The sequence below is a fragment of the Carlito syrichta genome, unplaced genomic scaffold (genome assembly GCF_000164805.1).
Source record: "Carlito syrichta isolate Samal-C Ts95f unplaced genomic scaffold, Tarsius_syrichta-2.0.1 Scaffold308699, whole genome shotgun sequence".
NCBI lineage: Eukaryota > Metazoa > Chordata > Mammalia > Primates > Tarsiidae > Carlito > Carlito syrichta.
In genome coordinates, this window is record NW_007252795.1 from 785,387 (window position 1) to 806,613 (window position 21,227).

At 43.1% G+C, this 21,227-nt stretch overlaps 1 protein-coding gene across 1 annotated transcript in view; it reads right to left on the reverse strand.

The window, feature by feature from the left end:
• The window catches only part of TANC1 (tetratricopeptide repeat, ankyrin repeat and coiled-coil containing 1), a 182,689-nt gene extending 167,599 nt beyond the window's left edge, over positions 1-15,090 (reverse strand). Inside the window, exon 1 of the mRNA XM_008065648.1 lies at positions 15,031-15,090. The gene's annotated coding sequence lies outside the window, so the exon portion shown is untranslated. The remainder of the gene's footprint in view (positions 1-15,030) is intronic.
• Between the last annotated feature and the right edge of the window lie 6,137 nt (positions 15,091-21,227).

The following is a 21,227-nucleotide window of genomic DNA, read 5'->3' on the forward strand; positions in this document are numbered from 1 at the left end:
GCGGCCACTGCACTCCAGTCTGGGCGACAGAGTGAGACTCCAACTCAAAAAAAAGATACATAGACTCAACCATTTACTCTTCTTTATTTAAATTCACTCTACAGATTGAACCTCTAATTCTACTGTTTCTCTTTTTATTGTTAGGATTGTCCTTAGGTAAAAAGACTTCAGACTTAAGTATGAGTTATTTAAAAACAGTAAATTTACAGCCACAAGTAATGTGAATTTATAAGAGAGTTCTGGGCATGAAGTTTGAACTCCAATGCTTAAGTTCTAATGCACAAAATTAAGTGGAAACTCCCTATTATGATGAAATCACCTTTAACTTTTAAAAAATATTCTGTAATAATAATATTTTTACACGTTTTTCAGCAAGTTTCTAAAAACAAAAATCTGACTCTCCTATTTCAAGTGAGTAGAAAATTGCTATACACAAGTTTGCTTAAAGAAGTTCTCATTTTGCTAACTGCATGGCAGAAAGAAAATTTCACTTTAGGAGGAAAACAGGAATATGCTACTTACTTCCTTCTTTTTGCATACCTGGGAAGGGATTTGTTCAGTCCAACTTTTAAAACTATATCTTCCACAAAGCCTTCCCAGGCCATTGTGGTCAAAGGTATCTTTTCTCTAATTCTACATCCCACTTTGTTCTGATTTATCATTATAGATAAAAATTACAGTGAAAAATGTTGAACTCTGCAAATTCCCCATGGCACCTAGCAATGTACCTTATATACAAACATTAAATAAATGTCTTTAAGTAAATGAGTAGCGGGGTCATTACAGAAGAAAAATCAAAATCAATGGCAATTCTCTCCCAATAAAGGGTTTGGACAGATAATTTAAGAATTCTGCTAGTACCAAGTACTAATTCCCAAGTTTATGGTCAAAATTATCAGGTCTGTACACGAAGAACTGCACAATTACATAGCAAGATCTGTTTTGAGACCAGGCCTTCTGAAGTATCGGCTATGAGAAGGCTTTATTTTGATATTTCAAATATGCACACAGAAGGGGTTAGTGCAATGACAGAAAAGCCACAACCTGAAATCAATACATACTCCCTCAAACCAGAAGGGCTCAGATAGGGAAAGATTCCCAGCAAAAAATCATTATGTCTCCCAGGTCAATGGCTACTGTGCAAGGGTGCTCCACGGTTACAGAGAACCCCTGCTCACCTGCAGGCTGTCTTCAATCCCTCTCACCTGTGTGCATCCCCTGCCAAGTCCCACCTCCCTACTCTAGCAGTAAAACACTCCTAACTAGAAGACAAATTAACTGCAATATTGTCACTACCAACCCTGCTCAAGAATTACACATTTAGATCTATTAGAGAAAGCAAAGGAATTTCACAAGCCCACTCCAAACCCACCCAGCATCTCTTCCTCCTAGACGCCTTCTTAACTGACTTCTAACTGCTTTGATACATGCTTCCTCCACTAGGCTGTGAGTCTCCGGGTGGTCAGACCCTGCCTTGCCTCCTACCCCACAAAGTGATTCCTCGTTTCAACGCCAATGGACGGTTGTAGAGGGATATAATTTCAATCAATCCATACTCTCAAAGACAACCGTACCTCAAAACAGACTGTCACTCTTTAATAAATTTAAGTAAATGTAATATCCTTCTTTAAAATGCAAGGTCTTGAGCAATGAGCAACTTGCTCTGGCTCTCCTGTGTCAGGAAATGGCAGAAATAGGGTTGTACTGGGTTAGCAATTGCACTGTTTTCATTCTACACATATCCCTAAGTACCTACTCAGTGCCAAGCAATAAGAGACACAAAGGCAAGCATTAACATGATATAGCAAGAAGACAACAATATTGACAAACATGGGCAGATGCTAACAAAGTACATACCTCCACTTTCTCTATAAAGTAAAAACAAGGTGAGAGAGGCGCAGTGAAGGTTCAGATAAGCTCTGTAAAAGGAGCGATGGCAAGGATGGAATCAAAAGGACAGTTGAACAGCTGTGATGGCCCAAACCAGGTTGCACACCAAGCTATGACACCCAATGATGAAACTCCAATTTCTTCCTCTGATGCTCAGTTCCAAGAAAGAACCATCCAGAGGATGAGAGGACTGATCAACAACGCAGAGATCACAGGTGCTCATACAGGAGTTCTCAGAGTGGCATGCTGCAGAATCAAGGCTGCACAGGAAGAGTGAAGCCCTGAGAAGCAGAATAGCTAGAGAGAAGAGACATGGTGTCCCAAAGAGATCAGAGGACAAACACAGCCGGAATAAATGAAGAAGTTGAAAAGAGTCTGGTTCTTTTAAATGAATTTTTAAATGTTGGATGTGGAACATTTCCAGACAATGATAAAGCCTACAAGATTAGTAAAGGTGGAGTCAGGACTTGAACCCAGGTCTCACTTGAAAGCTCAGGTGCTGAGTAGCTGCCTCCAAAGTTCTCAGTGAACTTGGAAGCAGGGACACGGAGGTGACCAGGAGAGCATACATACAAGCCTCAAAGAAAAGGTGAAAGTGTAGTAGCTATGAACCCAGCTGAGAAAGCTGAGGGAACGCCATCAGCAATTCTGGGTCCAGGGCCATGAGGCCAACAGCTCCTGGAGATAACTCCTGGGGTTTGAACATGAAGCACCAGTTTTTTTTTGTTTTGTTTTTTGTTTTTTTTGAGTTGGAGTCTCACTCTGTCGCCCAGACTGGAGTGCAGTGGCCGCTCCCGGTCACTGCAGCCTCGACCTGCTGGGCTCCAGCGATCCTTCCACCTCAGCCTTCCAAGTAGCCGGAATTACAGGCATGTGCTACCACGCCCGGCTGATTTTTTGATTTATTGTAGAGATGAGGTCTCGCCACCCAGGCGGGTCTCGAACCCGCGGGCTCAGGCAATCCACTCACCTCAGCCTCCCAAAGGCGCGGGATTACAGGCTGAGCCACCGAGCCCGGCTAAAGCACCAGTTTTTGAATGTTATCTCATCCTCTCATACAACTCTGTGAAGACCATGGCTAAGGTCACCGGATGCTCTTTAATGTAGGGTTTACAGCAAATGGAGACCCAAGTCCTAATCCTCGAGGCAGCCAGCACCATAACAACTACACTGAGAATTACATTTTCTTCTCTTTTCCTTGCTCCTTCACATTTTCCATTTGTATCACACAATGCAGCTATGATCCCCAACTTACACCAACCACCTTCTTGATGTGGAACAAAGGTAGGAGGCATTATGTGAACAGAGATTCTGGACAAATTATTTTGTCCTTCACAGACTTCTCTAAAAGGAATACTGTTCCCTCTCCTGTTGGACTGGATAACTTCCAGTTTCTTCCACCTGTAAGCACCATAATTGTAAGGAGAAAACTTTCTTGTTCCTAAGACTGCTGTAGTCACAGTAGATGATAAACCATCACCACAGATAAAAAAAAGAACCACTCAGATGGGACGATAGTATGAGCGATAAGCTTTTATTATAAAAGGAGAAGAGACCTTGAAGATATTTTTCAAAAAGTGTTAAAAGGCACTCAATCAACCAATGCTGGCTGAATGAAGTCTGGTATTATAAATCTAAAGAAATTAATTTTTTTACATTGCAATGCATCTGGCCTCAAAGTGAAGGGTCAGACAACCTCAAAGATGCCTCGTGAAAGGCGGTTATTCATCACAGAAAGATCTTTTGCTTATGTAGCTGACAAATGGATCCTTCACTTAATGCCCTGGAATATAAGACATCAAAATCCGTCCTCCACTTCTATTAGTGACATGCAATGACTTCCTGAACAGGGTTACAACCTCCCCAGGCCCTAATTCATGAAGGTTTTTTTTTTCTTTTAACTCCCCCAGGTGATTTTACTGTGCAGCCAGCAACACTTATTTACCACTAACCATATGCCAGGCCCTGCTCCAAGCACTTAGCATATGTAGTCATTTAATACTCACAACCATCCTCTGAGGAAGGTACTATTAACACCCATTCTACAGAGGCACAGACAAGCTAGGAACTTGCCCACAGCTTGGTGCTGTTATTCAGGCCGTCTGGCTCCCGAGCCTGTTCATTCAGTCTCTCTACTGGGGCTCCTCTTGTGGATAAAAATGAGCAACACTAGCCCCCAGAAGCATGGTGAGGAATTCAAAGGCAAAACTGTCCAATGAGAGGGAAATCATCTTTGGAGACACATACAAACACACACACGCCTGAACCCCCAGAGTAGCATCCCATGCTGTTTATCTCTCCTGAAAAAAGAGACTGCCTCTAATGAGAGATATCTATGGTCCAGTCCCTTCAGTTCTGCTAGGCATCCAACTAATCAGTTACTTCAAAACTACAGTGTTGTCCACATGTGACCTGGAGGCACCATGCAGCAGCACACATGCTAAAACGAACAAGCTCTTGGTCATCAGCACGCAGGAGGACAACACCAGAAGTTGGGCCAGAATGCCAATGGGGAAGATTATTTGGGACACAGACCTCTGTGTCACACAGGCCATGTGGGTCCTATTCCTGACATTTACCAGAAGTCAGGAACTAAGTTATTCAAGAGGAAGTCAGAGAATTCCCCCCATTTCTTAGGAGTAAACTGTAAAAACCTTGTTTAAAGGTGATGAGATGCAGCAAGGAATGGCCTGATGCCCTCAATTTCTTTCTCTGGGCAGTTTTACACCGTCTAACAAACTTAGTAAGGTTGTAACCTTGGATATCAAGTTCTAAATTAAACTACAGTATGCCTGCAGTGACAGTGCAGTGGAGAGCTGAATCAAATTCATCCAAGCACACGGCATCACTGCTTCCCACAGCTAAAGCAATAACATCAGCATGGGCAGCACCATGCTCTCATCTGAAATGTGTAAGGGAAACCATGTTCGGCCATCACCATTTGGTTGCAGCAAGCAGTCACATAGGAGCCTGTGATAAAGGACACACGGGCATAAACAATGGCTACATTTCTTTCTTCTTCTTTAAGCGCTGTTGGACTTGAAGGCTTAATTTTTAAATTATCTCCAACAGCCCCTGAATGGGAAATACCAGAACTCCAGATGATAAAAGTCAAATACATGTCATGCTAGAAAACAAAAGTCAAATATGTTAAGACTTAAAAATAAATAGCAAATCCAGGTTTAATGTTAACAAAACTGGTCTCAAAGCAAGATGAGAAAAACACAAGAGTACCATGGACTTCTTCAGCAATCTGGACCCTCTAATCAAAATGTTTCTGAATGATTTTTAAGTAGAAAACAGGTTACAAAGAAAATTATCTTGAAACACATATCAAAATGTTTAAAAAGCAGACCTAATAATGTGTGCTTCTTAATGCATAAATAAGACACAGCAGATCTTATAACTATTGCAGTTATAATGATGGGTGTAAATGTATTTTAAACTATCTCCATAATGGGATACAAAAATCAGCCATTTCTCTGTGACAAAGTCCCAGGGGCTTTTGATCTTACATGGTTTGTTGCCCACTTTCATGATTGAAGCAAAGGCTACATTTTGGCTAAAGGTTACTGAAAATTAAAGTAACAAATCTTCCTTTATCCAGCACAGTTCACAGACTTCCCTGCCCATGGCCTACTCTCCCTCTTAGTCCAGTTTGTGCTGCAGGTTTGATAATTTATAAACAACGGAGGTTCACTTGGCTCCTAATTCTGGAGGATGAGAAGTCCAAGGTTGAGGGGCTCGCTTTGGATGAGGGCCTTCCTGCTGCACAATCCAAGCAATTCAGAAAGTTATACAGTAACTAACTGACGGGCACACAATAGCACGGCTGATCAGTTATTCCACATATGCACCTCTGGTGGCAATTAAATGTCAAGTCCCACGATTCGTTTTCAGAGTAGTCTATAAATGTTCTACCTACCAAGAACGTCCTTCACTACTAAATTACTAACTCATCTACAATAACCAGGTCTGGTGTGGTTACTGGTCTGGAGGAAACACTCCCAGAAATTTACTGTGTGAGACAATGTACAAAAACAAAATGCCAGGTTTCGTATTTGGAACAAGTATGTTTTGTACACACTGTCGGTTTTATCATTTTCTTGGGGCTCTCCTCACTCTTTTTTCAGTATTTATGGTCTGGCAACTGCAGCCTTTCAGTCAACTGGATCAGGTTTCCTGGTAAGTATGGTATCAAAGCTTAGCCTTCCCTTCCCCCACTGCCTCATACAATCAGGCCATTCCCCAGCTGCATGCCCCTAATTGGGGGATGCCATAGGAAGATAAATATAATTCCGAGTCCAAAATACACGGACTAACGTTGAGCCACTGCCAGTTTCTCATGGATCCTGGGTAACCGAGATGGTTTTTGTTTTCATGGTGAGGAACTACAACAACAGCTGCAGGAGCACAATACTTCTTCTAGACTAATAAAATAACCGAAGTCTGGCTCAGTATTTCAGCTGTGGCAGCAGCCAACCTCGCAGAAAGAAGCAAGCCTCATACAGTTCTGGAAGAACTGGGATGGTTGGTCCAAACCAAACGGGGTATTCAAACCCAACCCAATAACAAAAACACACTTCAGCTAAATTTTGAATGACAGAGTATTTCCTATGTGTGGAGATGACAGATGTTATTTGTAGGAGTCCATAAAACTTTAATCAAACCTAGGAAGTTCAAGCTTGAAGGTATGTCACACACCATGTTTGAACATCAGATTTTTTTCCCTCTAAAACCCAGTGAAAGGTTCAATTAAAGCTCTTGATAACTCTACAGTGAAAGCTTTGATCGCCAATTCTGTCACCACTTCTCTGTCATCACTTCTCTTAACACAGACAATATAAAACATATCTCAGACCTAAGGAACAAAAATCGGTATTGTGAAGCAGCATGGAAATCACACATACACATACACACACAGCTCACTTTTTTTGGAAAGGAGTGGGGACAGTTTCAGAAGCTAAAGTTTCCATACTCTTGTACACATAGCACAGTTACAAAGTTATTTCCTAGATGTAAGTGTGTGGTCCAAATGCCCGGTGTTGAGGAAAACCAGCCTAATTAGAACCCAGTGGAAAATAGGACATATGTTTTTTGAATGACTTTGAATTAGAGACAGTGAATATGAAATTGCTCTATGTATCTAAGGGAGATGTTGAACAGACGGACCAAGTTTTCATGGTCTCAGCAAAACATCTTACTGGTGCAGGAAAATATGTGAGTCTGCAACAAAGCTGTATATAAAATACTTTTAAAATATCTGTCTGGGCTCGGTGGCTCAACCTGTAATTCCAGCACATTGGGAGGCCGGGGCGAGTGGACCGCCTGAGCCCAGGTTCGAGACCAGCCCGGGCAACTTGGCGTGACCTCATCTCTACAATAAATCAAAAAAATTAGCCAGGCATGGTAGTGTGAGCCTGTAGTTCCGGCTACTTGGAAGGCTGAGGCGGAAGGATTGCTGGGGCCCAGCAGGTCAATGCTGGAGTGGCCATGAGCATGCCACTGCACTCCAGCCTGGGCGACAGAGTGAGACTCCAACTCAACAAAAAAAATCTGATTCTCATTTTTATGCAGTAAAACTTCCCAAGCCAACTACTTTATTCTGCCTTCTCACAAATCCAGTGAACCCCATATTTCAATGTACTGATAGTTCACTGAATACCATAAAACCACATTCATCTCCAACTGACTTATGACTTCTTATAATTATCTCTTTATCAATACTACAAATCTGTTACAAATAGAAGACCTTTACTCCACAAAACCAACAAATGACCACAAAGGCAATGGCAAAGGTAGAGATACTTATTTCATAGACATCCTCCTGCTTAGTTCTCACAACAAGCAGTTAGGAACTGTAATCATCCTCTTTTAACAGATAAGAAAATTGAGACACAGAGAATCTCAGCAGCCTGTTCCAGGTCACGCCTTAAAGCTCTTAACACCTCACTCCATTTCCTCCTTTCGAAGAAAGACATGTACTAAATAAAGTCTTGCCTTGGCAACCTAAGCCTTGAACCTCAAGAAAAAATGACATATAAGACCTAGTCTCTATTACACAGCATGAGGCCTACAGATAGAACTATAGCTAAACTGTAATGCTCTTCTGATAACCTGGTTTTATTTCAAATGATATCACCATGTATTCCTAATCATTTCACATATCCTTCTGAAAGAGAAACTGGATGCCATAAAATCCAATCCTACACCAGTCTATCCTTGGCTCTCTTTTATCTGCCTGATTTTCATGGAAAAATTAATCAGAATACCTACTTCAACTGCCACCTCCATGCAGATGACTCACAAATCTGTTTCTCATTTTTCACCTGTGTCACAGTTACAGTACTTTATTTCCAACTTACTGACATCAACCCTGGCCATATAAACTCAACTCGTCCAAAAGTAAACTCATCTTCCTCTTTTCCACTTCCAGAATCCACTTACCAGCCTGGATTCCAGGTTCCTGCTGAAAAGCACCACCCCTTTAGTTCACCAACTCAAAGCCTCTCCTTCCTCACGGCCTACTTTCCTTGTCTGGTAAACAGCCAATGCCATGACCATGTCTCACCAGTTCTAGCTCCTCTCCACTCACTCCCACCACTCTGAGAACGGCCTTACCATCCCCCTACTGGAATACTCCAAAAGACTCCAGGCTGAGTTCTCTAGGTCAGGTCAGTTAAGTAAGTGCATCAGAGTCAACTAGAGGGCTTGTTTAAAAGCAAGCTGCAGCCGGGCTCGGTGGCTCAGCCTGTAATCCCGCGCCTTTGGGAGGCTGAGGTGAGTGGATTGCCTGAGCCTGCGGGTTCGAGACCCGCCTGGGCAACTTGGCGAGACCTCATCTCTACAATAAATCAAAAATTAGCCAGGCGTGGTAGTGTACGCCTGTAGTTCCAGCTACTTGGAAGGCTGAGGTGGAAGGATCGCCGGAGCCCAGCAGGTCGAGGCTGCACTCCAGTCTGGGCAACAGAGTGAGACTCCAACTCAAAAAAAAAAAAAAAAAAACAGGCTGCAGGCTGGGTGCTATGGCTCAAACCTGTAATCCCAGCACATCGGGAGGCCGAGGCGAGAGGACTGCCTGAGCTCAAGGGTTTGAGACCAGCCTGGGCAACTTGGTGTGACCTCTCATCTTCACAATAAATCAAAAAATAAGCTGGGTGTGGTAGTGCATGCCTGTAGTTCCAGCTACTTGAAAGCCTGAGGAGGGAGAATTGTCTGAGCCCAGCAAGTCAGGGCTGCGGTGGCCATGAGCATGCCACTGTGTTCCAGCCTGGGCGACGAAGTGAGACTCTGACTCAAAAACAAATAAATAAATAATAAAAGCGGGCTGCAGAGCCCCAGGTTTGATTGGTTTTTGTTTTTGTTTTTTTGAGTAGGGGGTCTCACTGTCACCCAGGGTAGAGTGCGGTGGCAAGATCATGGCTCACTACAGCCTCAAACTCCTGGGCTCAGGCAGCCTTCCAAGTAGCTGGGACTACAGGCATGCACTACCACATCTGGCCAATTTTTGGGGGGGGGTAGAGACAAGGTCTTGCCAAGCTGCCCAGGCTGGTCTCAGTCTCCCAAAGTGCTGGGATTACAGGCATGAGCTACCATGTCCAACCCAGAGTTTGATTCTTTAGGTCTGGGATAAAGCTCCCAGCAGATGATGCCACAGTTCCTCAGGGCCCACACTCTCGGGAACCACTGCTCTAGACTCTCCTCCCTCCCTCCATTCCATGTCATTTATGTAAATTCTGCCTGAATCTTTTCATCATAAACCAGTGTAAGCATTCCTAAAGCTGAACATTCAAGGCCTATAATCCCAGTCCTTTGGAAGGCCAAGGTGGGAGTACCGCTTGAGCCCAGAAGTTCAAGACCAGCCCAGCACAAAGTGAGACCTTGTCGCTACAAAAAATACAAAAATTAGCCAGGCATGCTGGCGCGCACCTATAGTCCTGGCAGGTTGAAGCTGCAGTGAGCCATGATTGTGCCACTGCACTCCAGCCTGGGTGGCAGAATGAGACCCTGTCTCCAAAAAAAAAAGCGGAACATTCAGGCCTCTGATAACAATAATGGCTACTATCCACCAAGGACCTACTGTGCATCAGGGACATTCTCTCTATAAGGTTCAGTCAAGACAACTGAACAAAATACACAGCACTGCTCCAAATGTACAGGGCAATTTCGTATGAAACTGAGACTTACAAAGTTAAACAATTGCACAATGATATATTAATATCATTATATATTAATCAAAAGGTTTATATATTAATCAAAAGGATAATATATGTATATCTCCTTAGACAAACTTTGTATCAAAATATGATGAAAAAGAAGGAAATATGAAGAAAAAATAAAGGAATATTTTCCTCTCAGAAGAGTGCAAAAGGTGAGATCTGTGAAGAAACAAAATATAGAACCACCAGAGGCACAACGTAGGGTTCATTTTGGAACAGCACTAAACATGCCCATATCCATGTTCCCTATATCAATTTAACAGAATAAAGAAAACTTCAGCAGACTCTGCTCCAATCACTTGTCTATATCTCAGTAGGTTCTATCTAGTTTTTGTAGATCATATAGCCTTATGTGTTCTCAAACAGTTTTGCTAAGAACTAATGAAAATTAGTTCTATGTGTACTATATTTATTGATGAGGTATGCTCTTACCTTTCCTGCCTGTGTGTGAATGATCTGATCAGTATGAACATCAGAAACTCAGAATTTATATTTCCACACTCATTTATATAAGCAAAGAAAAGAGGGCTCATGTGAGCAACCAATTATCAATTCCCACAACTAAATAGGACTTCTTGAAAATGTCCCTGAATTTAAATCACTTTCCTTTATGGAAATCCATTTGATTCTCATAAAAAACCCTGTGAGGGCAAGCAGCACAATCCCACTGTCCTTGTCTCAGGTCACCCAGCTAGTATAAAGCTCATGGAAGAGCCAGGACTAGATGAAGCCAAGTACCTAGATGAAGCTATGGATGACACAGACCATCAAGAGTCATTTTGGCTCAGGGTAGTGGCTCACACCTATAATCCCAGAACTTTGGGAAGCCAGGAGTTCGAGACCAGCCTGGACAACATAACAAGATCTCATTTCTACAAAAAAAAAAAAAAAAGTTTTGTTTTTTGTTTTTTGGATTTTTTTGAGTTGAAATCTCACTCTGTTGTCCAGGTTGGAGTGCAGCGGCCGCTCCCAGCCACCGCAGCCTCGACCTGCTGGGCTCCGGTGATCCTTCCGCCTCAGCCTTCCAAGTAGCTGGAATTACAGGTATGTGCTACCACGCCTGGCAGATTTTTTGATTTATTGTAGAGATGAGGTCTCGAATCCACGGGCTCAGGCAATCCACTCACCTCAGCCTCCCAAAGGCACGGGATTACAGGCTGAGCCACCAAACCCGGCTCAAAAAAGTTTTTTTTAATTAGCTAGGAATGGTGGTGCATGCCTGTAGTCCCAGCTACTTGGGAAGCTGAAGTGGGAGGATCACTTGAGCCCAGGAGTTTGAGGATGCAATTAGCTATCATTGCACCACTGCACTCCAGCCTAGACAACCAACAGACATCCTATCTCTTTTTTAAAGTCATGACAAATTAAAAAAAATTAAAAAGTCATGTCTTTACTACTGACTATATGTAAGAAAAAATATACAAGTACATGTTGACAGATACAAATATGAATAAGACCAGTTACTACCCTCAGTTACTTGCCAGAAATCTACAACTGTGGCATTATGAAAACAAAGCAAGACAAAATGGCATGATGGCATAGGCAAAGGCTTTGCAGTCATACAGTCCAACCCATGGGTTTAAGCCCAAACAACACTGCACTTTACTTATTCTATGACCCTGGGCCTGGACTTAAGCCTCTAAACCCACAGAATAGCTGTGAAAATTAGAAATTTAAAAAAAAAAAATTGTAATAAAATAGAACAAGTGCCCAGGACAATGCTTGTATGAAATATATATTACATAAATGGTCCTAATTATCTCATATTATTACACCTGCTTAGAGAGGCCCAACTATAAGTTTTAACACCCATAGCAATTACATGCTAGCAAAATGACTTTTAAGTTTGCTTCTTTCTTCTTTATTTAGGATATTAAAATGATAAACCTGACCACCAAGTAAAATATGGAGCTAACTGAGGGAGGCACAAAGAATGAGTCACACATTTCTGTCTTGAGTGACAGAGTAGAAAGTAGTGCCAATGACCATACTGGGAAAAGCAGACAGAAGATGGGGTGAGGGGTTTGGAGTGAAGCGCAGGAAGCAGGTGATAATTAGGAGGGAAATGAGTTCAGTTTGGATATCCTGAGTTGAAAGTACCTATGAGTCACCCAAGCAGAAATGTCCAAAAGATTGTTTGAGAGGAGGATGAACTCAGAGAGAGACTTGGGAGGGGTCTATTAAAGTGTGGGTGGCTGAAGCCACAGGAAATACTGAGGTATCCCCCAAAAAGGCTGAGCAGACTAAACGAAAACCACCAAGGATGAAGCCCAGTGAACGTGCACATTTAAGGGTAGACAGAGTAGGACCTAGAAGGAAAGAAAACCAAAACGGTCCAGAATGATGCAAAGGAACCCAGAGGAGAGAGCTCTGCACAATGAAGACCAGCCAGTTGTATCGAGTGCTACAGAAGTCATGTCTAGGACTAAAAAGTGACCACAGGACTCAATGATCAGAAGCCATTTGTGACCTCAGCAACAGCAGTTTCTGTTGAGTTGAAGCAATGGGATAAGCCATCTGTTAGGTCCCTCATAAACTATAATATTCTTTAACTTCAAAGCCAAAACTCACTATTTCTCCATCAAACCCACCAAATTAATAAAATCTCAAATAGCAGTGGGTCGTTAAGGTTTTCTTTCATAGAAAAGGAATTCGCAAAAGAGAGACACAGTTAAAAGCCACAAGACCATTTAACATGATCATTGCTACTAAGCGCCCATCCACTTCTAAAATGGATCCCAGGGAAGGACAAAAATTAGCTAATTCTCTGCCATATGAAAACTGGAAGGAGGAGATGCCTAACTTGCTAAATAAATTTTCTTTCCAATAAATCTCTAAGGGCAGTGCACTTAAATTGCTATTTCGATGTTACTTTGAGAAATGTGTTACCACAAGAAAGAAAGACTTGGTTTTGATATGCAAATCTCTTGTAAAATTCCATTTACTTCCATTTCCACCTGGATTCCTCAATAAGCCTAAACTCTTGCTGGATTTAGTAAATTGCTCTTCAGTGTCATTTTTCTTGTTCTTTGTATGGTTACAATCATAGTATATGTCATCCCATGCAATTTTAAGTAAAAGTTATAAAATGGTTCTACAATACAAATTATGGCACAACAAGGGAATGTTTGGCTTGGCAATATAAACTGGTTAAACTAGTCAGTGGAGTTCAAAAAATTTCCCCAAACATCTGCTAGGGCTAAGAAAGAGTTCTTGTTTTTAAGTTTACTCCACATACAAATACTTTTTCAAAAAGTTAAATATCTCAAATATTAATAACTAGAATGTATCTATAGCAAAAGATTTGAATGTCTGAGAATTCTAAAAATATTACTTACTCTTTGTACATAACATTGAATCTAAGCAAGGATTTCTTCAGATCTTCTGGTCACTAACTTTATGTATCCTCTAAACTTTTTATCATATGTGGTTATCAGTCTTAATTAATAATATACACTATCACCTCTTGTGGAGTTTTTAAAAAAAAAACAAAACATATATACAGCAGGCAGGGACTCCCCCATTCCCAAATTCTAGTTCAGCACACATGGGAAGTCCCAGTACCCTAATTTTAAGGATTCACCAGATTTCTGATACGCCCTCTGCTGCCATGCTCCTGCTGTTGAGAAGCTCTGCCTTTTGGCAGGATCCCCCAAAGTTTTGGGGAGCTATGTGGCCACCCCATTCCTCATGGATAGCAGGGTGCAGTAGGAGGGGTAAGTACAGATAATGAAATCCTGCTGGCACGTCACACTAAACAGATGGCAGAGTACACGGGCACATCATGTAGATGTTTTAAGAACTCAGAGATTTGAAAGCAACTTTAACTTTGACCCCTAACCCCTATGGAGAAGAATTTCCAACAGCCACAGAAAAGAGATCCAGGTCAGAGTCTTCAGGTGTCCCCATCAACCATTCCATCCTAGATGTCTTGGAGATTCCTGCTCACCGCCTCAACAGTGGGCAGCTGGGCATAAATAGCCACAGTCCTCCAAGCTTTGTGCTCACTTAAGAATGGGTTGAAGATGCTGTCCTCAGACAGTCAATTTTCTTCCTTCTTAAAGAAGGGACTATTTGAGTCCAACTATGTGCTACACACTGGAGACAGGAAATCAAATAAAAAAGATGACTAGAACAAAGACCTTCCCCATTAGGAACCACCAGCCTCACCAACCCTCTTGAAATAGGTATTTGTGTTTCACAACTGACACATAGCACTGTAGCACAAGGATACCACAGTTCTTAAAGCCACACAACGAGAAAATCCTCCTTGAAACTTGGGGGAGAAGACAACATCATTCAGAATAAGTTAACAAGGCAGTCTGTAGAACAGGCAGTAGACATAACTTAAGCCATCTTCTGGGGGAGCCATGACCCCAAAAAGCCAATCTATGAAGAGCATCTGAGCTAAGGCCAGCAGTAAGCGTTCCCTTATTTGTCTCCCGGGAGCTAAGAGGAGGCTTATAACTAAACTTTACAAAATTTTCCACAGAATAAATAAAAGAGGAGAACGAAAATGACACAGCCTAGATAGCCAGTCTGACTTTATTAAAGTCTGCAAAATTTCTCTCAGTTCCACTTCTAGGGGTGCAAACTATAAACCAAGATATTCAGTCAACATATATTCAATGTTTTCACTGCAAAAGTACCATGCCAGACACTATAAAATGACCAAAAAACTCTGAAATGGACACAAGTCAATAAAACTAGAAAAGCCTTGAGAGAAGTACTGTAGCCTCCACATTATTAATAAGGGCTTTAACACGGTAATACATTGATTGCTTAAAAAATAGTTCTTAAGTTTCTTTGAATAAAAATCTGATTTACTTTCAAAGCCCTCAAAATTTTGAGAAAATGTAATTCAGAACACTTGGTCAGAGTACGGACTCTGTAATTAGCACGTCTCCCTAGTCTCACTCACCTCTCCTCACCCTAGGCTCCACTTGCTTGAACAGAGTGTGGCTGTCTCACTCACTCGGGGGTGCCCAGAAAGTTCTTCACGACCAGTCAACCACAGAAAGCTGGCAAGAGAACTAGAAAAAAGGAAGCCTGTCAGCACTCTCGCCCTATGAAACAAGAAGCATAGAGTTTATAAACCAGCTCTGACCTCCCTGAAAATCCCAAAGCAGCAGTAACAGAGAAGAAAAAGACATCAGCAGTACGTACTCTTAAGCCAGGGAAAAGCAGGGTGACTGATGGGTGAGCAAAACCAAGGGAACTCATTCCTTCCTCAGATCACCCCTCAGATCACCCCTGTCGGAGCTGAGGCAGAACATTTACTGAAAGCCCACCTGGAATAATGTACTAGAAGTGTGCAGTTTACCGCCACTTTCTCTTGACCTGAGGCTAACACCCGCTAACAGCCCAGTCCATAAGGAAATGTTTTGTTTTGTTTTGTTTTTTGAGTTGGAGTCTCACTCTGTCGCCCAGACTGGAGTGCAGTGGCCGCTCCTGGCCACCGCAGCCTCAACCTGCTGGGCTCCAGCGATCCTTCCGCCTCAGCCTTCCAAGTAGCTGGAATTACAGACGCGCGCTACCATGCCCGGCTGATTTTTGTATTTATTGTAGAGATGAGGTCTCACCTGCCCAGGCGGGTCTTGAACCCACGGGCTCAGGCATTCCACTCACCTCAGCCTCCCAAAGGCACAGGATTACAGGCTGAGCCACCCAGCCCAGCTAGGAAATGTTTTAAAGGTTGCAGACAGTGAGCCAGGAGCCTCTCTCAAGTCCCCAGGGTACTGAAGTCCTCTTGAGCACCTCCTTACCCACATTTCCTGCCTCTTCCCCTCAGGAATCTCAGGTTTCTACCCAACTTACCATTCCAGAACACATGGCCCAGCTTCACACCTTTGCGCTCCCTCTTCCCTCATCATGAGACACCCCTCTCTCACTCTGGAAATTAGTCATCCTCCAAGCATAGCTCAAAAGCCCCTGTATGCCTGCCCCACCCCCAGAGAACCTCAGTCCTTCCTCTGCACTCAAAACACCTGGTGGTGCCTGTGTTTCAGCAGTGGCTTCTTTCTACCTGACCGCCCCTCCCACTATTTCCCCAGGGCTTAGTCTTCCCAGTGTCGCCTGCCACCCCACCGCCTGATCTCATCACAAGTAGAGGCACATGCTCCACACGTGCTTGTTGATTGAAGGATTCCAACAAGCAGCTTCCCACGACTCAGAGCCTATTTCCCTGGGAAATGTTCTTTTTACTGCTACACCTGTCCTGGAAAACGTTCTTTTTCAAGGGTGCTGTCCATGCTCAAACACACCACCAGCTAGGCTCTTGCCCAAGTCATTCCTGTCAGGCTTCGTTGCCAAAAAGAAGGATGGAATCGTGTACAGTCACGTTTGGGCCAACAAAACCACCTTGGCAGGGCATCGGGGTGCTAATAGGTTTGTGCATGCAGAGGAGGGGTGGAGGCCTTTTCTCCCCTTTAAGTCTTCTTAATGAGGAGCTCTGGAAGACACGTCCCCTTTAGTCACCAGGACTTCAAAGATGAGAACAGAGCACAAGAGATTTTCTTTGGAGGGAAAGCAGGCACTGATACAGATTCGGGAAAGGTTCAGCCCCCACCCCCAGGGACATCTGAGGCCTCATTTGGGCAGAGTGTGGGAGAGAACCCCACATGGACCAGGTGGCCACCCCCGTGTCAAATGCTTTCCCCAAAAAAGCCTCAGAGCCAACCTGCAAATGCTGCTCGGGCTTCTGAGCGCCTAAGCTTTTCCTGCACCGGGTTGCAGACCTCTCTGGCATCATTATCTAAGCATTCACTGCAGGACAGCACCACCTGGTGAACAGCAGCTTGAATACCTGAGGTGTCCTCCCAGTACACACTGATAAAAGGAATCACCTGCCTCTCTACAGAGGGCCATGGCAGCCAGGAAAGGAGCCCATCTCCCAGCTGCTGCAAGTCCTTCAGCCAAGCCTCCTTTCCTAAAGCACACCTCAGCAAAAAAGTCAGGCTTCTCATGTGTCCTAACCACAACTGACAGACAAGTATAAAAGAACATCCAACATAGCCCACAACATGCCAGTTGTCGGACAGATCCTCTGTCCAGAGGACCCAGGGATGGGTGTGCACCCTTAAAATTAAATTTGTAACAGGTTACATACACACACACACACCTTTTCTCTATCCTCTTCCTCACCTACAGCAATCCATTTGTAACACTACTTCTGTAAGGGAAGGGGAAAATAAAATCCTTTTTGAGTTTCAGACTACAAAGGGAGCACCACCATAAATTACAGAGTTATGGAGAGCCCAAGGGGAGGCGGCTTCCTGAGAGAAGGAGAACTGTCCCTCCAGCCTGTGTTTTTGGTGATGAGATCACAGAGTTTAGATTCTGTATTTGGTCTTACATGGACCTTATTCAGTAATTACAGAAAGGAAAAAGGGAGACCAGTGTTTGAGAAGTTACTCATAACTACAGTGAGGTTGCCTACCAGACTCTAAAGAGAAACTATGCCTTGTGAGTTTTCTTTTTTCTTTTTCTTTTTTGTCCTTCAGAATCAATTTTAAATTAGAAAAAAAAAAAAAAACCCATGAAATTTTAATAACCTGTTGTGACATTCCTCCATTCACAGCCCTTTTTCAATGTACAATCCAACATTTGGGCCCACATAAATTCTGAAAAAACAAGGATCAAACCACAAAATATTCTCATGCAAAATGTAAAAGATGACAAAATACACTTATTGTAGGAATTTCTATGGAACCTAATACACAGAAATTTAAATAAGAACTTCAGGAGTCTAAATGAGGACTTCAACTGCCCATCACTACCTTTCTATTTTCAGATCTAATTTCCTATTGCCTCCTTAAAAAAAAACAAAAAAAAAACTTAAAATGCTTTTTAAAGAAAATTATTAGAGTTTACCGTCCTGTTCATCACTTTCTTTCAAGGAAGAAAAGAGAGACATCAAAGTTGTTTATTCAAGAGAAGTATTCATACATAGAAAAGAAGTTTTTTCTCTCAAGTATCCTAAAAGGCTGGCGTTGGGCCTCCTCAGACCACAAAACAAAGTCTACTGTACGTGTTCAAGGACCGAAGCATGTCACCATCAATTCCATGAGATAGTCTAAATCCTCCAGCTATATAGGGTTCTGCAGCTTTGAATACTGTCTTAAGTATAATGTGAGGCCCAGAGAGGCCAAACAACGCAATGAAGACCACGGAGGCACAACACGCTGTGCTGGATGAGTTCATGAGGAAGGTCAAGTCACACTCCACTGCCACAGAGCCGAAGACAACACCACAGAAATCCTAAAACAAACACAACTCTTGTTTTGTTTCATTTTGAATGCTGCTGCTTAATAGGAAGCAGGCTTATACAATAGAGGACAGGGAGGAAGAGGACTTTATGGGGGCCTGTCCCACATTGGGGGCTTGAGTGGCAAACAGCATTATTTAAAAATACCTATTTCCATTTCATCTTCCAGTCCACTTCTGTGAGACAGGTATCCGGTTAGTACTGTTATACCCATCAACTACCCTCAGGTGGTTTTCGAGCCCAAGGGCCCACTGGAATCTCCTGGGGAGCTTTAAAAATTTTGAGGCCCTGAAAAATTAACATGATCTCTGGAGATGGGGACCAAACACTGGTACTTTTTCAACCTGATCAGCTGACTCTAATCTGTAGCCAGGATTGAGTCTGACCGATCCCCAGGGTGTTTCTTTTGTCCTATTGGGGGATGGAGTGGGAAATATTTATGTCTCAAAAAAAGGGGAGAGGGGGAGAACAAATGGATTAGGGAAGACAGTTGGAAGAAGTAGAAGTGAATAACAACTTGTAGGTGATTACCACTGGGATGGGAGCAAGGTGTGACCCAAGGGAGAAGGCAGGAGGACAGGCTAGTCACTCTAAGTCCTGCCATCAAGTCTGGCTAGAGGCAAGGGCGAGAGATAGCAATTCAAAGTTTATCTGTAAAGAACACTTCTCTGTGAAGTGTTAACTATGTGAGAAATGAGTATGATATTATGGTTTATCAGATGTGAGGAATCTACCGAACTACTTATGATTTCTCCTGTTGTCTAATAAGAGTACTAACAAGGTTACTTACTACTGACTACTACGATTTCTCCTGTTGTCTAATAAGAGTACTATCAAGGTTACTTACTACTGACTACTACGATTTCTCCTGTTGTCTAATAAGAGTACTAACAAGGTCGCTTTTATGTTTTTTACTGAGAACCTGTATTTTCTTGTTCACCAAGTCTCTCAAAATATACACTTGTCGGATAACTACTTGGTAGTTAAAGTACCTGAAGAACAGAGCTTTCCTTGGTATACACCCAGCTGGTACACACACAGGTTGAACCCAGCCTTGATTTCATGATGTTTTCAGATGTGACTGTGACTGGATAAGTAATTTCGGCTACTCGGAAGGCTGAGGCGGAAGGATCGCCGGAGCCCAGCAGGTGAGGCTGTGGTGGCCAGGAGCAGCCACTGCACTCCAGTCTGGGTGACCGAGTGAGACTCCAACTCAAAAAAAAAAAAGAAAAAAGAAAAAAGAAACAGTCCAGGTACCTGGATGAAGGGTGAGGGCTATGGAAACACCAGCTCTAGCTGAGTCGCTGATTCTGTCCTCACTCCCATGTTCCTTAATTCTTAGGGTAACTGTTCACTACCTGTCCTCTTGTAATAGACTAACAAATGTCAGCCTGTTTGGTTTGGATGCCTCCTTCCCAATTTCTGTCTCTCATGGGGAATTAAGCATCTTTGCCTTACTCATCCTTTCCTTACATTTCCCAAAGTGTGTCCCGTCTATACCAGAGTAACCTGGACCATTCCTGGGCACCACTCCAGACTACGGCAATCATACCTGGAGCACAACAGACTGCATTTTAATCAACCACACAACATAACAGTCTATGGACTAGTCACAAACCCTCAGCAATTCCTCCTCTGAAATGGGTTCTTCAATGTGCTGCTAAATCTCTCCCTAACCTCCCATTTCCTAACTGGGGATTCACAAACTTGCCCTGTCTCCTGATTGAGTTTGTCCAGTGTATATTGCATAGTTGCTTCCTCAAATCTCACTTGGATCTCACCTTCCCAGCTCCAAGTTCCTGACTCAAATCACTCTGCCCTGAACTCACCCCGATGCAAAGCTACTACTACAGGTACTTTCAATTAAGTTTCACTTTTGCTATCTCTTCCAAGTACTGGCTAAGCTTCTTGATGACAGAGTTGATGATATTCTACTGAATCTTCCACTAGGCTCAGTATATCTTTTTTTGTTGTTGTTGAGTTGGAGTCTCACTCTTGTCGCCCAGGCTGGAGTGCAGCAGCACACTCACCGTCACTGCAGCCTCGACCTGCTGGGTTCAGGTGATCCTTCCACCTCAGCCTTCCAAGTAGCTGGAACTACAGATGCACGCCATCAGGACTGGCTAGTTTTTGTAATTTATTATAGAGACAAGGTCTCACCAAGTTGCCCAGGCTGGTCTCGAACCCCTGCGCTCAGGCAATCCTCTCTCCTCGGCCTCCCAGAGTGCTTACAGGCTGAGCCACGACACTCAGCCAGGCTCAATATATTTTAGATTGCAAGAACAGTGGCTGACCAACAGGATAAGCCCTGGCCTCAGCCCTGGATTTTCTTCCATTCTCCTTCTCTTTCTTTTCCATAACAAAATTGATTCAGAAAAGAGTGGGAGGGGGAAAGGCAAAGGCCAATCAAAGATGGAAGTCATAAGCCACAAGCTCAACTTATCCGGGAAACAGCTAGGAACCAAGATGCAAATAAGTCTTCCAAGCTGCCAAAATCTGCGGCAAAGTTCATGCACAATTCAGATGAGAACTTCCAACCTCCTCCCAACCCCCATCTACACCTTCCCTTACAACTATTTCACTCATTTTAGATTCAATTCTAACAAGAGGGAATATGTGGTTTCCCAAGCCACTGTAAATTAAGAGGGTGGATGGCCACTGTTAGATCAAGGCACAATGACAGCCCTGAGAAGTTATGACTGGGAGGAGAGAATCTGTAAAATCCAAAACAGTAGATTACAGGCTGTCATCATTTAAATAGCCTTTCAATCCCCAAGAGCACCCAAGGACACCAAAACAAAGCATTTCAAGACAGCACAATTCGTGGCTCTGAAAGATAAAACCCTGGGCTT